At 36.4% G+C, this 17218-nt stretch overlaps 1 protein-coding gene and 1 long non-coding RNA gene across 5 annotated transcripts in view; both read right to left on the bottom strand.

The window, feature by feature from the left end:
- The window catches only part of stxbp5l (syntaxin binding protein 5L), a 191449-nt gene that overhangs the window by 158195 nt on the left and 16036 nt on the right, over window positions 1–17218 (bottom strand). The gene's annotated exons all lie outside the window — the stretch shown is intronic.
- On the bottom strand, window positions 4455–5445 carry LOC103188655. Its single transcript, XR_488998.1, has 2 exons — window positions 5341–5445; window positions 4455–4504 (listed from the first exon to the last, which is right to left on the bottom strand). It is a non-coding gene; the product is annotated as an uncharacterized LOC103188655 (long non-coding RNA).

Genomic DNA, 17218 nt, shown 5'->3' with positions numbered 1-17218 from the left:
CAGTAACACAATTGAGAAGATAAAACTATAGTTTTAGTTCTTTGGACAGCTCAGTTAGCGATTACAGTTTCAGTACTTTGAATAACCCAGGGATCTGCTGAAGAATATAAATAAAATAATTGACTGAGGACATTTTCTAGTTTAATACCCTGGACATTTCAATGTATCATAACCCAGTTTTACTGCCTGTAGCCTTTCCAGTTACAATTAACCAGCAAATTACTGTACTAATGAAACAGAAGTCCTGATTTTTTTTTGACAATTTGGAAACTTCAATGAATCTGCATTAACATTGGTATTCTTAATAGCTGAATGAGCAGGCATTATTATTATTATTACTAAATTTGGCCACATTGGAGAGTTTAGAAAATACTCCTATGTTTCACACATGGCAATATATTTTGATACACGGCAATATATAGAACGTATATTTTGCTAAAATTGACATTGATCATGTTACAGAAAAAATGCTTATTCAAATGTACAAACAGTTCCATCCTCTCTCCTTCCCCCAAAAAATTGTTCCTCTGCCTTCACTCTTGCTTCCACCAGTTTAGTTTTTTTTGTTTTTACTTATCCTTTTGTCTTTGTGTCCTGTTTTTGCAAATATCATTGCCTGATGGCTCCCCTCCCCCTCATTAATTTATTAATTATTCAAGATCATGAGCTCATTTAGTAACTGTTACTATGCTCAGGTCAAGTTTGGAGTTTAATGCTCAGCTTTGTACATGGCTTGTAGTTGAAAGTTGGGTGTTAAGATTTATCAACCCTGCAAAATAATATGTGATATGAAAATGAAGCTTCTTGGCTCTGTTTTTCCTCCCTTCACCCAAAGTAACAATGAGTGCTCAAGGCAACTGAAACTGTTGTAATATGCATTGGCATATCTTTTAAGATTCTCTTTCCAGTTCTTTCTATTTTAATTTCTAGTTCTAGCAAAAAGATTTTCAAACAGCTTTTTGTTTTACGTCTTAACCCATTGAAGAATTCAGTATTTGTTGGGGACGTCCTCCTGACGTGAAAGTCACTGCACAAATGTAATTTTTTGTCATTGTAAGAATAATCTAGTCAACTAAATCCCAGTATGTCTGATCCCAGATAGAATGGTTATTAGAATTTTATACCATCCCATGTTCACGGAAAGGAGAAAAAATCTGGCAGGTGTCCTGCTCGGATACGCTCTCCGAGCGCTCTGAGACACCGTCCAGTGTGAAGAATGCCATATAAATGCAAGTTGCTGTTGTTGCATAGGCTCAACATTCCACCTAGTCTTAAACTGTCAGACTATTTTATCTTAAATTTTAAGATTGTTCAGAAATATGGAAAATGTGTAAACTTAACGTTAATTTGCAAGCCATTTCTTTTTTTAACAACTATGAAAATCTGGCTTTTAAGAAAGTCTTCAAGAGGAAGACTGAACATGGCCCACAGAAAAAAAGCATTAAATTATAATGAATCGATCTGCTCCTCTCAATGTAGTTCATTATACTGAGCATTAAAAATTCATAAACAAGACAATTTTGCAGATATCACACCACAAAAATGTACTGGAAAGTTCAAATGTTCAGCATGCATAAATTACAAACTTACTAGGGCTTTGGACCTCCTCAATCCCCAATCCACCACCTGGGGTCTCTGCTCGACTGGCACCCGGCCTCCTGCTCATCCCTCACACCCTCCGCCCCACCATTGGAGGTCGTGCTTTCAGCCACTACACCCCAAAACTCTGGAACACTCTCCCTCAATCCCTCTGCCTTGCTCCCTCTCTTCTCTCTTTCAAGTCCCGCCTGAAAAAGTTCCTCTTCGACTGTGCTTACAGCCACCTCCCCCTTCCCCAGGGTTCGGAGTCAGGCTCTGCCACTGTTAAGCGCTCTGAGACACTATCCTGCATGGAGGGCAAGTTGTTGCTGAATGAGTTTTGATTAGAGAAATCTATTTAGGAGCCAGAGTCTATGGAATATTATTTTTTTCTCTCCTGTTCCATGTTTTTGTAATCTGGTATATTACCACCTAAACTGAGAAATAACTACTCTCCATCACTATATATGGGGTAGAAATTCAACCAGGATCTAGATTTACTTAATTTTCTTAGCATTTTACAGCATGTAGAATTTGTGAAATTCTTAATTTGGAGCCAAGTTCTTTTTAGAACTAAAAGCAACTTCAAACATATGACTGATTTCAATGATTTGTCACATTCTTAATAATCTGAAATTTTGAAGATATAGTAAATCTAGACGAAAGTGGGATTTTTCCACCCTATATATTTAAATCAGCTTAGTTTGCAGAAATAAGTTATTTTTAAGTGCGTCCAATTTTCTCTCCTCTTCCAAAGAGTTCAATTCCTTTTAGTTACAAAGATGCTGGCAGACATTTACTCAAGTGGCCATTCTTCAAACATTAGCATTTTTGTACAAACCAGCTGCAGTAACTGACTTGCCAACACTGAACTGCAATGATGGCAATTTATACTATAAAAGTGCCGAGGAAGCAACTGCTGAGTTGGTTTCTTTCTGGAATTTTGCCATCCCTCTTGCATGAGTCATTTGAATCTGGATGCAAAGGCTCCTTTGGCAGCAAGGAATTATGACTGCCCTGAAAAACAGGGCATTTGCATTAGTGGAGTAGGGCAGTAGAACACAGCCATGGTTGTAGTAAGTATGTAGTACAAAGGATGAAACTAATATCAAAATGTTTCAAGGATTTACTGTACAAATTATGATGAATCAAATACATTAAGGAAAATGTGCTCTAATTGAAATAACAGGTTACTGCTGGCAACTGATGTGTTATAATAATGGTTACGTTTATTGAAATGCACAGATTAATTTTTCAATTGCTCAGTATTAAGCATTTTTTTCCTCGTTCATAGGTTGCTGACTGCACTGCTCCATTAATCAGTGAGAAGGAAGTTAGACTTCTACACAGCATCAATGTCTCCCCATGAAAAGCTGATAGAAGGTGCTCATATCATAGCAATTTTTCCTCTTCCACTTTCAAATACTACAAATTGGACAAGAACTGACAGAACTCATCCTAATTGGATGAGCCCTGATTTGTACTCCAAAACTGCTACCACTGAACTGTGAGCAGGTAGGCTTGACTACTAGGTTGTTCTACAGTTAATTTTACTGCATTCACTTTCACGTGAATGCATCTTAGTAGAATGCAGTCAATTTATTTTACAATATATTCTGGGAAGAGTTTTGAGACAGTTCAACGATGTGATAAGGCAATATATCAAATTCAAGGATTATTATGAAGAATTATTATATCAATTGCACATCTTCTCAACAGCCTGCATATGGCAGCTTTTCATTCCCATGTGTCCTATGTGTTACATTAGGAATCCACACTTACTGGCTTACCAGTCCTAACAATAAACTTAATTACTCAGACACGGGACCAACAGTCACAGAGACAATATCAAAGGTTATATATTTTTTTAAATTGTTTTCAAAAAAGAAAGCATCTGTGTCAAAACTATTGAGAGTCAATAATGATTTGTTTCCCACAAAGAACACTAAGCTGTGTACATAGTACAAATCAATGCAAAACTATTTTAATACTGCAGAGCTCCTTTTCCAGGCTAAAGGTCAAACATTTATATAATTCAGATACCAAAATCAGTATGGATAATTATTTAATTGGTTACAGGTACATTTGTGATAATTCTAATTAGACCAGCAACTTTGTCAAAGATGGTTGTTCGTATACTTCATTTGATTACATAATTTTTGCATTAATATTATATTCTGGTGGACAGAGTAGGTAATAAAGGACAAATATAATACAACACTGTTGATAAACAACTATGCACTGAATAATTAAGCCAAGATACATTTAGTTAATGTACACTGTTGCATTTTTTTCAGAAATAACTTCACATAAAATTGCTAAATTGTAAGAAACATTTCAGAAATCGAATGATTTCAATTTCAAATGATTGAAATGGAAGTAGATAATTTTTAAAACTTTCTCCCTTTCGAACAAAGATGCAATCATTCAAAGTTGGCATTTTAAAATGCTATTGAATACTCAATACCCATAATCACCCTTTAAAATTGTTATATCTGAATGATATCTACCTTGTGGTCTGACAATTGCTTTTAGCACTTGGGAATGTCCTTTCGACTTGAAAGGCATGATATAAATGTAAATTGTATTGTAGAATTCTAATAAAATTTACCCCAATAATCACCAGACAAATTTGTGAAGGAAAGAGCAGTGTTGCATATATTATTTAGTAAATTTGTGTAAGACCAGTAATAGCAGATTGTTGTTATTTAGCTGGTGTTTAAAGTTATAATTCTGGTTATAAATATAATTCTAAAATTAATTTCATCATTTCTATGCATTTCTTTTTTCTTTAATCATGTTGTGGTTTTCTATGTTGTTCTTATTTCCTTTATTGTCTTATTGTTTGTTCCTTTGTGTTTGCAGTTTCTTTCTTATTTTCTTCCCATTCTATTCTTTCTTCCAAACTATGATCAGTTCCCTCCCCCTAAGCATTTCGCAGGGACAAAAAGAAAAAATGTAGATACAATCAAAAAATTGGTTCATGGTCAAACAGTCGTTCCATAATAAAAAGGTATTCGGAAGGTGCAGACATAATGAAATAATATCTCATAGTTTTTTCAAACAAATTCAAATCACAATGATAATATTATAATAATAATCCTTGCATGTGATACAGCGCTTTTCACGTCGGGAGGACGTCCCAAAGCACTTCACAGAACACACTGTAAAGTGAATTGAATGTATATTTGTGGGCGAACGCAGCAGCCAATTGCGCACAGCAATGTCCCACAAACAGTCGTAGATTGAAAATGACCAATTTATTATTGTTTTTGGTTTTGGAGGGATTATTATTAGGCTCCGTGTGGAGTAAGGAAACTTGCCCAAGGTTTCGCCCTCTGCCTGGAATTGAACTCAGGTCTCTCGCTTGCAAAGCAAGTGCTCTAACCACTGAGCTACAGGACTCCACAAATAATATTGCAATAATGCAGTAATTCATTGCATTTGTCTACATTTCAGAGCTACGCAAGTGAGTTAGAATGGTTCTCAAGGTTCAATCTGAACTGACATCCTAGTAGCTAGAACTCAAATGCTTTGCTTCTAGATTTTCCAGCCAACCTTCATGAATTTGAGTCATTAGTCTTTCAGTAGCTAATTCAGAGTTTTCAATCTCTGTATCCAATCAGACAAAATTTAAAACCAGGCTACCAGAATACTTTTCCTGCTGACTTTTTGTTTGAAAAGAAATGTTTTCAAAGGAAAATAAATTTTATGCAGAGCCTGCTGACTGCAACTGAAACTCTACATAATCCTTTTGCTTACCCATTTGCCATGTAATTGTCTTTACAAAGAGGCAGGAAACCAAATAACAGGATTATTCCCTGCAGTTTTTCCCAGTGGTTTTATCCGTTTACTTGGGAACACGAGCATCCCAGATCCTGAAGAAAACAAGTCGAAAGCTTACTGCAAATCTCAAGCTTATAAACACAATTGACCTTTACTTTCCAATTAGTATTCAACACAGATGTCCTGCCGAAGCTCAAGATTGAATAACAATAATATGGCAGATACAACATGCTCCATTAATTTTGTGTGTATGTTTGAGAGACTTTTACATATTGTCACTTTTAATGTGTAAATAATATGCAGCAAAAACAGGTAACACTACTGATAGACATGCTATGCTGAAAATTTCTATGTTCTATTATAAAAACAATTTAATAATAATAATCCTTGCATTTGATATAGCACCTTACCACGTCTTGGAGTTGTCTCAAAGCCCTTCACAGAATATACTGTAAAGTGAATTGACTATATTTTGTGGGTGAAATGCAGCAGCCAATTATACACAGCAGTGTCCTACAAACAGTCGGGGATTGAAGTAACCAATTGATTATAATTTTTTTTAAGGCATTATTACCCCCAGAAAAGCGATCCACCAGTCGACTAATAACCAGGTTTCTACTTACTGCTAAGTAGACAGAGGAGTGTGGAATAAGGAAACTTGCCCAACATTTCGCCATGCCAGGAATCAAACACAGGTCTCTCGATTGCAAGGCAAGTGCTCCAACCACTGAGCTACAAGACTCCACAGTTCATCACTGTGTATCACAACCTTTACTGAATGAAATACAATTGCACAGAAGTCATGTATTCTAGATTTTCAATATAGCAGATATAGTTTTTATAACCATGTTCAGATTAGATTAAAAATAAGGTTATACATAGTGCTTTACCAATACACAACTGTGTTTAAATTATGCCTCCAAATTCCACTGGTTGGATTTAAAATCGTATAGTATTGTGGAAAAAAACAAATCCAGTCTTAATTTGAAGGCAGACTTCCGTACTTCATAAAAAGCACTAGCTTCCAAATTCAGAATGGATTTAAAGAATTTTCTACAATTCTGCACGATCTTATATTTTAAGACAAAATGGCCTTAAAGGTGTTAAATCTCTATAGAATTTCAGGGATCCAGTAAACTATTCAAATCCCTAGTAGCTCAAGTAATTGACTGTATATTCGCTCACAGAATATGCAGTCAATTCAATTTAAAGTATATTCTGTGAAGTGCTTTGAGACCTCTCGAAGACATGATAAAGTGCCATATCAAATTCAACGATTACTGTAACCTATTTTATCAGCACTTTGTTTAGTACCGTGACACTGTTCGAAAACCACAACCTACTTTGTGTAATATCCTCTATTAACGTCCAACCTGCCAGGACTTTGTACTAATTCCAAAAATAATCAACATGAATAGTCTTGAACCCAAGTGCCATAAGTGACATAATTACAATGAACAAATGTGAAAAAAGTGAATTTAAAACCTAAATTCTACAGTGTGAGAGCCTTAAGAAGATATTAAACTAGACTTTACTTGATCCACTGAACTTCTAGTAGGGCTTTTGTCAAATACCTTTTGCTATACACTTTTTCATTAGCTTATATCAGACCAACTTCTAGAATCTGCAATATTTGCTATCAATTGAGTTCCAGTGATAGAATCAGAATTTTACAGCACACAAGGATGAAGACGCCATCCATCACATCAGGGCTGTACAAGTTGCGTCTTCTATGTTCTATGGTAACAATCCATCTTCTGCACTTTAATTAGTACTGTACTTCTACACTTTCATTTAAAAAACAACCCAGACACAGTTTCACTCTGCATTCTACCAATTAACTTGTGCCATTACATTTCTGATAATCATGCAAGAATGTAGACATCTTGCAGAGATTTGTAGCTACAAGACGGAAAGTTAGTTCGTTTTCAATAATCTATACCACCTAAGATCACTTAAAGATGCTGTGTTTATACTATGTGTGTTCAGCTACAAATCGTATTTTGGCAATAATTTAGCACTAAACATATATCATAAACAGGAGCAAAAAAAAGAGCCCAAATCATCTTGCCGTGACCGGAAAGAGGTGATTTTAAATGGTGGATGTGAATCACACTGGTTATCTTGTTTTAGTCTAATCATAGTAGTAAAAAAATAATAATCCTTGCATTTGATATAACGCCTTATCACATCTTTGAAATGTCTCAAAGTGCTTCACAGAATATACTGTAAAGTGAATTGACTGAATATTTTGTGTGCAAAACGCGGCAGCCAATTGCGCATAGCAAAGTTCCACAAACAGTCGTGGATTGAGTGACGAATATATTATTATTATTTTTTTGAAGGAATTAATACCTCCGGAAAAGCGATCCACCAATCGACTAACAACTGGGTTCCTACTGACTGCTAGATAAACAGAGCTATGTCAAGTAAAGAAACTTGTCCAACATTTCACCCTGCCGGGAATTGAACTCAGGTCTCTCGCTTGCAAGGCGAGCGTTCTAATCACTGAGCTACAAAACAATAATAATCCTTGCATTAGATATAGCACTTTTCCTGTCTTCTAGATGTCTCAAAGTGCTTCACAGAATATGCTGTAAAGTGAATTGACCATATATTTGTGGACGAAACACGGCAGCCAATTACGCACAGTAGTGTCCCACAAACAGTTGTGGATTGAAAATGACCAATTTGTTATTGTTTTTTTGGAGCGATTATTATTAGGCGTGTGGAGTAAGGAAACTTGCCCAAGGTTTCGTCCTGCCTGGAACTGAACCCAGGTGTCTCGCTTGCAAGGCGAGTGCTCTAACCACTGAGCTACAGGACTCCACGACCAGGACTCTACAGGTTTAATGTCTCATCCGAAGGAGGCACTATCGGGAAGACAAGTAATGTATCTAGTACTGAAAACAAAAGAAAATTAAATACAGCATTTTTAACTTCATTAAATAGTAGCTCTTTGGCACACATGGTAGAATGGCAATAATGTTTTTTTCTGGCTAGATCAAAAGCAGTGTGGATGGAAAAAGTATAAAGACAGCTTCCCTTTCCTGTGACAATACTGTACGCTATTGGCTGTCGCGTTTCGCCCATAAATGTACAGTCAATTCACTTTACAGTATATTTTGTGAAGCGCTTTGAGATGTCTAGAAGACGTGAAAAGCGCTTTATCAAATGCAAGGATTATTTATTATCTTTGACATACAGTGGCTTTGCTGCTCCCTGCAGCATAATCCCAGCTAAAGAGTGAATACAGTACTAGACACATCAGTGGGGCTACATTATTTGGAAGTACCCTTTTGATCGTAACTCAGATACCACATAATAATAGTGACACTGCTGGAATATCATACTGCAAAGTTTAGAGGCTTTATGTAACACTGTATGTTTTTAAACTTATCATACTTTAATCCCCATTTATTTTGCTTGGAATTACTCACCGACACAAGACATAAGATTTAGGAATAGTAGTAAAACTACTAAGCCCAACAAATCTATTTTTCTACCTGGGTTCTCATCACATTCCTTAATCCCTTTTATCTCCAGAAATGTTTCTTAAAACCATGTATACAATTTGGATAGCTGCATTGTGGGAAGAATGAAAGATTGTCAAAAAGGTTAATAATGTGAAACAGTGAACATATCCCTACTGCAGTTTCGAATTAATCAACTGTGCAAAACAAATTTATAGCTCTATTAAACAAGCATGTTCACTGAATCACACTTACGGTTACATTGACCCCTGTAACAGGGTGATCTAGGGTTTGCATCTAACCTGAGGCTAAACATATTTATCAACCTATTTAATTCAACAAAATGTCAGTAACTACTTGTTAACAACACAAACATCTATATTTGCATTTATCGAGCAAGATGGTACATAGTAAAAATATTGAGATCTACAAATCTCTATAATTGCTACTTAATTTTATACAGAACTGAATACATCTATAGTTTTTGACTATTTTTGAGAATAAAATGAACTAGATGCAAGAAACGTATGCAGAATATACAAACGATTTATAAATAACTTGCATTTTCACAGATTTAAAATAAACATCTAAGTGCTTTACAAAATATAATTGATTACAAATAAGTGAATCTTACTAAATATGCAAATACTACAGCTAATCTACACCAGCGTCTCCTAATAACAAGAAGCTTTCTGCCACTTGAACAATATATCCTTCTGCCAGTATTCTGATTAATCTGGGCATTCTACAAACGGACCAGGTTTTCTCACTCATTCTCAGCACTGAAGGCAATTGTTGCCAATGCAAAGTGCCATGCAGATAATCGTAAAATGCTCCTGCTGAATCACTAGGCACCTTGTCCTTTTCCACATTCTTGTTCACACAATCTTTATGCCAATCATATGGGAGGCTATGTTGCAGTTAATGAGCAAGCTCTTACCCATGCAACCAGGAACCAGCAGGATAATCATCTTTAGCAGCAGCTACTTGCTGGCCACCGCGGACTGCCACTGACACGGACAATGGCCTGCAAAAGAGCTGTGTAAAAGCAACTGGGGGTGCCCTAGGATCTGTGCATGCATGAGCCAAAGACATTATGCAGGCAACTTTTAATCTAATTTTCAAAAGCATAACCCCGAAAAGGTAGCTTCAGAAATACTGTCAAAAATACTGAAGTAATTTGCTCTACTTGTGGGAGTACAGGGATAAAACAGCAAATACAGTATTTTCAAAAGTATGATCAATACTGTGTTTAATAAGTCCTTAGTACATCATTACACAGTCACTAATACTGCTGGAACAAAACAGAAAACACACCACTACGGAAAATTTAAAAAAGGAGATTAAGAAAAAGATTTGCAAAGCTTGTAGGGAGAAAGGAGAGGGCAAGCATTGGACTGAATACAAAACTGTACAAAAGCAGAGGGAATAAATTGATTACGATAGCCAAGAGCGAACTGGAAAGTGAACATAAAAGGAAGTGCAAAACTTAATGGCAAAAACATTCTTCAATATTATAAAGAAGTAGTTAGAGAAAACAGTAAACTCTTAAAGAATTTGGGGAAGAGGGTTAAAAGAGAGAATGAACAGGGATAGTAAAAATATTAAATAACTATTTCCTGAAGATTTTTACTTCCTGCAGGATACTAAAAATACGCCTCCCAACATCTAGTAAACACTGTTCAAGCTCCAGGACTTTAACATAAGTGAGGCTGAGATTCTAGATATGCTCAAAAGACTTAATATCAACAACCTAAGGAAACAAGGCTGTAGATTTATGCAGCACTGACGGGCATGATGAGGGGAGTTGATCATCATCACCCAACCAACTAGAAGCAAGCAAATGATATATTTTTATATTCAAGAACGGTTACAGAACCATACCTGGCAAATACAGACATCAATAATTGGAAACATAATGTAACCAATCATCAGAAAGTTGATGGTTATTCTGGAAGCATGAGATCAGATAGTTTGAATTAGTTTCATTCAAACTAATTTTATGATGCATGTTAATGAGATGTCAACAACAAATACTAGCCTGGAGTCTGCCTTGCTGTCATAATCCACAAAACAGCACAGCAAAATTGTACAAAGATGTATTGTTAGCTGTAGGTTGACTATTCTAACTATACTATACCTTGCTATTCTGCCACCATACCTGTACCTAGATCAATATCATAGATAATCCCAGGCATCACATCAATCACATAGTATCAATATCTGATGGGGTCTTTTGTGCAAGTTGTGTAAACCATGCGTAAATTTTGCACCATGTGTAAATTATTCAACTAATTAATCCTAAATAAGTTATGAATTTTAAAACAAAAGTATAAATTAATAAAGAGAAATATACATAGGCAGAATGATAGAAGAACAAACAAAAATATGAAACAAGACATTGAACAATAGGTTATAAAAAGCAATGAGTGATAGAAAGATCATTTTAGACTAGAAACTGAGACATTTTAATTCAGACCTTGAGAAATGACCTTTAATTGAGACTGGACGGTAATCAAGATAAATGAGACCTTTCAGCACAAGCTTCATGTGAAGTGTGATTTCAGTTTATAATCTTTTTACTTTATGTTTATATCTTAGATTTATATCTGAAATCTACTATTATAAGTACTTTTAAGCATATTTTAAAATAACTTGTCTTTTAAGATATAAAATGCAAAATAAAGTGAACATCGATGTTTGTTTCCTATGAAAATGCAGTATATGGTATTTAAGAAAAATAAGCCTTTATAATAAAACAAATGTATCCAAACATTCAAAAATGTTTAGGAAACATGATTTATTTTCAATGATTGTGTATTCCAGCAATATTTTTGTTACGCATAACCAACAATACACCCACACCACTTGGCTAATGGAAAAAGTCTCAAGCCATTTATCATTTAGTGCAAAGGAAATATGCAAATATTTTTGCTGTGTATGCATAATGTTTATCTTCATTGTGATTTATTTTTCCAATTATTTCAATGTAATCATTAACAGCATCAAATATTACGTTTAGAAGAACAGATACCTGGGATCAGAATTCCTGGTAAACAGTGCAACTCTGCTCAAACTACACATTCTGAAAATTCTACCAAGAAACTTCTTAAGTTTGAGAATGTCATTAATACGCAATAATACATAGGAACATAAACATAGAAACAAAAGTAGGCCATTCAGCCCCTCGAGCCTGTTCTGCCATTCTATAAGATCATGGCTGATTTGTACCACAACTTCAATTACCCACCCTTGCCCCATATCCCTTGAAACCCTGACCTAACAATACTGTATTCTTGCCACTATACCTACAGAGTGACCAAAATGTGTTACTTTTCAGTTACCCTATATTTAGAAAAAAATCATAACTTCTTCAATACTTACTAGACATTGTAATGGCATCACAACTTTTTGGTCACCCTGTATTTGGCACTATACCAATACGAAGATATTTTGCAATTCTCTTCTTACACAGCACCACCCATCAGTTTGTGTTGGAACTACCACAACAATGGATTTCAACACAGCTGTTTACACCCACCATTCAACATCAAACATTAAGCATACCAATAATTGATATGAAACCTTTAAAGGAGTTGTATTATAATGGAGAGGAGTAGGAAGGGGAAGTCTGTAACGCAAAGAAGAAAGCAGAAATAGGGAAGTAACAGAATGAAAAAAATGTTTCAGTAAAAAACGAGCAGTTAAATAAAACAGCAATAATTTTTTGAAATCTATGGTACATAAAAAATACCAATTTACAATGACTATTTGGACCAGCAGCAATCAATGCATGCTAATCATGAATTAGTAACATCACAATTTGTTTATTAATCCTTAAACTGTATGCAGCAATACTACTTATGTGGCCCACAAAAACAGTCAATTAATTCACTTTATAGTTTATTCTATGAAATGCTTTGAGACGTCTCGAAGATGTGATAAGGCGCTATATCAAATGCAAGGATTATTATTATTATACAAAATCCTCAACCTGTAAAACAAAAATATAAAAAATTGGATTAGAAAACAATCCATTCCAATTGAGTTTGTTTTTCTTCTATTGCATAGACATTTTATACTTGTATACATAAAAATAATTTGGCAAATAATGGCTTTTTTAATGATGTCTTAAAAGACACAAATAAATGGGCAAAGATATTTGTAATCATCTTCTGCGTCAACAGCTTCCAGTCCAAGTACTTCTGCATCTTGGCTCATTTGAAACACCTACTTTTAGGCTAATCCATGAAGTTGCTTTCAGTTGCAACAAAAAGCTTCATCACCAGAGCAGCTCCCAGGTAAAAGAGAAGTCTCTGAAGACGGATTTCGATGGGGTTGAAAAATTAACTAAAATGGTGCTGCGTCTTACAAAGCAAGATATTGACTTCATTATATGGATTTGCTACCATTCGTATAATATTGTTTGATGTTTTATAAAAGTGTAACGGCCTTAAAGTTGCAGCATTTAATAAACAAATGTACTGTTCAAGAACAGGGCATTATCATGTAGTGATTATAAGAGCATTTCACGTGGTAGTGTAACAACAAAATTAATTATTATCTTCTCTAGAAAACAGAAAGTGAATCTCTGGGTGACTAATCACATGCATGCCTGTGGAAATCTCCTGTTTATACAAAATGGTGAAATAATCAATTTTTCCCTCAACAACTCCTGTACAATACCTCACGTAATTGACATTAATTATGTAAGAGACTTGATTATCCATAGGTTACTGAACCACAAGAGCATCGCTGGAATGCCAAATTCAGTTTTCATCCATTCCATCTTTAGGAACAATGATTGGTTAGCAATCAAATGTGTGAAACCTGTGTAACTTTCCTTTTCCTAATCCAGGGTGCTGGGTCCTACCTCAAATGAAAACAGTTAATGCACTCCAAACTAAGGACTAAAACAGATATTCTATGAGTAGAATGCCAGTCTATATGGCCAAGCCACCCAGAATAAATTCATTGAGCCAACAGGGAAGCCAAGTATATGAACCTATGAAAAATTATACCTATTTAAATTAAACAATTGCTCCCCAGTGGCGTAGCCAGTAAAAATAACACCTGATGCAGTACTAAGCCAGAAGGTCACTGGTGCGAATTCCAAACTTTGTTGAATTAGCTGATCTCATCTGGAGCTGCAATTGGTGTTGCACAAATGTCTTTAGTATCCTCTGGGATTAGAAGACTGAATAAAATAAGCAAAGTTCTCACTCCTGATTTTTATCCAGCGTGCGTGTGTAATCTTTGTGTAAGGCTAAGATTGGACTTGGCTGCGATGCCCTCCATTGCTAAGCACCCAGTTGGCAACTCACTATCTAGTGCTCAAACATGAAAAATTCCCATTTAGGCAATGTACCAAAAAATTGGTCAATTAAATGGTCAGTGCCTTCAGTTGTGAAAATTATGCAAAAAAAAAGCATTGTAGTGGTGAATGAACTTAGGAAATGTTATGTACAAATTTCTATATTTAATAATTCTAAGAAGTTAAATGCACATATTAATCAAATGATTATTATTTGCAGATTTATCCATTCTGACAGTTGTCAGACCCATTGCTTCAAATACCCATACACTGTGCTGAAGACTACATTTGCAAAAGACCAAAGAAGTCTATTTACTGCTCTTTTTGAAATCCAGCAAGTCATATTACACTACATAAATTTATAATAGTCACATTATCCACAATCATTATGACAATGGATTTTTTTATAATTGCCAATCTACTGCTGATGCACCTCCTGTACTGAAGAGGAATTATCTTTCATAGCCAGAATCTGCAAACAATAACATTGCATTCACAAAAATAACATGATCAAGGGTACACTTTCCAATAGTGGAGTTCTGCAGAATTTACCAATTTATTTTTCTGTATGAAAGTACCAATCATTATACTATTTGGAATCATGGTGGACATTACATAAAATTTCCGATTAGATCACAACCAAATCCAAAATACATAATATTGTCATTTGTAGCATTTGCTAGCAGTATTAAAATAAATAACTAGTAATTCTCCATCGTGTTTATACTTGTGAGTAATTACATTTTCTGAAATTTAAACAGTCTAGCTTTTTAAAAAAAACTACTGACAATGTAGTGGCGTTTTTTTTTAAGTTGTTGGTCCTGATTTCTCCTTTTTAAAAAAAATCAATAAAAATATTTGTGTTTTGTAATACTAGGAACATGGATACAAAATAAGGTTTCTTTGAAACAACCATATATAATGAATTTTAGATGTAAAGAATGCATCTTTCCAATACTGACATGATAGTAAGAAGCAGTCTGCAAGATTAGCAAAAAAAATTACTAGCTGGGAAGGATGGTGGAATAAAAGAATATGCTACATATTTCTTCAGTGTCAATGAAATTTAAACAAGCTCCATGACAAATGGCTGTTCAAAATTATGGGCAATTATAGCCATAACCAATCCACAAACAAAATTTGAGATGATAATCCCATGAAATAGTTGTTCATCATTTCACCATAGACACGAATGTTAATAATAACCTTTGCATTTGGTTTAGTGCCGCATCACGTCATCAAAACGTTTCAAAGCACTTCATAGAATTTACTACAAAGTGTTGTGACTTTGTGTAGGCAAATATTGACCTCTCCTATAACAACAACAACAACAAGATTCCATTTATTGAGCGCCTTTCACGTCGGGAGGACGTCCCAAGGCGCTGTACAGTTGGGTCAGGACCCGAGCAGGGGGGAAATGGTCAGGGTGAGGGGAGGGAAGGGAGGGAGCGAGGAGGGAGTAGAGAGTCGAGAGGGGAGCTGAAGGCACGGTCAAAGAGAAAGGTCTTGAGACTGGCCTTGAAGGAGGAAAGGGAGGAAGCGGTGAAGGCACTGGGGGATGGAGTTCCAGAGCCTAGGGGCTGAGAGGCTGAAGGCCCGGCCACCGATGGTAGGGCGGTTGGGGCGGGGGATGTGGAGCAGACCGGAGCCAGAGGAACGGAGGGTACGGGCAGGTAGGTAGGGGAATAGTAGGTCAGAGAGGTAGGAGGGAGCAATGCCATGAATGGCCTTGTAGGTGAGGATGAGGATCTTGAATTCGATCCTCTGGGGGATGGGGAGCCAGTGGAGGCGAGCGAGGGTGGGAGTGATGTGTTCCCGAAGCCTGGTGCGGGACAGTACACGAGCTGCAGAGTTCTGAATGACCTGCAGCTTGTGGAGGGAGGTGCCGGGAAGGCCGGCGAGGAGAGAGTTCCCATAGTCCAGCCTTGAGGTGATAAAGGCGTGGACCAGAGTTTCAGCAGCGTGAGGGGTGAGGTAGTGCCGTAGTCTGGCGATGTTTCGGAGATGATGGAAGGCGGTGCCAGTTGTGGCGCGGATATGAGGGAGAAAGGACAGTTCAGGGTCGAACAGAACCCCGAGGTTCCTGACCGGCTTTGAGAGGTAGAGAGTGCAGCCTTGGATGCTGATGCTGTCAGCGCCTGAGGTGCGGAGGCGCTGACGCGAGTCAATCAGGAGGGCCTCAGTTTTGCGCACGTTGAGCTGGAGAAAGTTATCTCTCGTCCAGGACTCGATGTCGGACAGGCAGCTGTCAGGACAGCAGTGCTCCTGGAGTTGAGGGTGGAGGCAGAAAGGTAGAGTTGGGTGTCATCTGCATACATGTGGAAGTTAACCCCATGTCTGTGGATGATGTCACCAAGGGGGAGCATGTAGAGGGTGAAGAGGAGGGGACCGAGGACAGAGCCTTGAGGGACACCGCACGAGACAGTACCTAAAATAAAGCTGAAATATAAATGAAGTCATTTTCTTCTAATTTCACCATACCATTAAGTGTGAAATAAATATATAATGCCATATCACATGGTAGAAACGTCTCTAAGCACTTCACAGGACATAAACTGTAAAGTGGATTGATTGTGGGTGAATTAACTGTCAGAAATTGAGATTCTATATGATGGTTACATTCTGCGAAATGTTTTTAAAATGCAAAAAACCTGCAATGGAAGTGCATTATTTATTTTGTCATAATAAAAAAATCACTTCTCTTATGGCTGAAATAAACATACTCCATTTTATGCAATTATCCAATGGCACTTTTGAAAGAGAAGGGAGTTTCTCCATGTATCCTGGCCAACAACCTCCCAGATTAAAAATAATTGGTTGTTCATTGCTGTTTGTGAGATCGCTGTGCACAAACCGGCTGCCGCATTTACTTACAAATTAGTCACTACACTTTGCAGGCTCTTTGAGATGTGAAAAGTGCTATTCAAATGCAAAGATTGTTATTGTATAATTAAGTGGGCAAATGCATTTTGTTTTATGGAGGCTTCAATATAGCAGGTTGGAAACTAAATTGAGAACACAAGATAGATGGTAATTTTGATCCAATGTGACCACTTCACAGTGTCCA

This window comes from Callorhinchus milii, unplaced genomic scaffold, assembly GCF_018977255.1.
Source record: "Callorhinchus milii isolate IMCB2004 unplaced genomic scaffold, IMCB_Cmil_1.0 Scaffold4, whole genome shotgun sequence".
Classification (NCBI taxonomy): Eukaryota; Metazoa; Chordata; class Chondrichthyes; order Chimaeriformes; family Callorhinchidae; genus Callorhinchus; species Callorhinchus milii.
The sequence above is the reverse complement of the archived record's forward strand: the minus strand, read 5'-3'. Positions and strand labels throughout refer to the sequence as shown.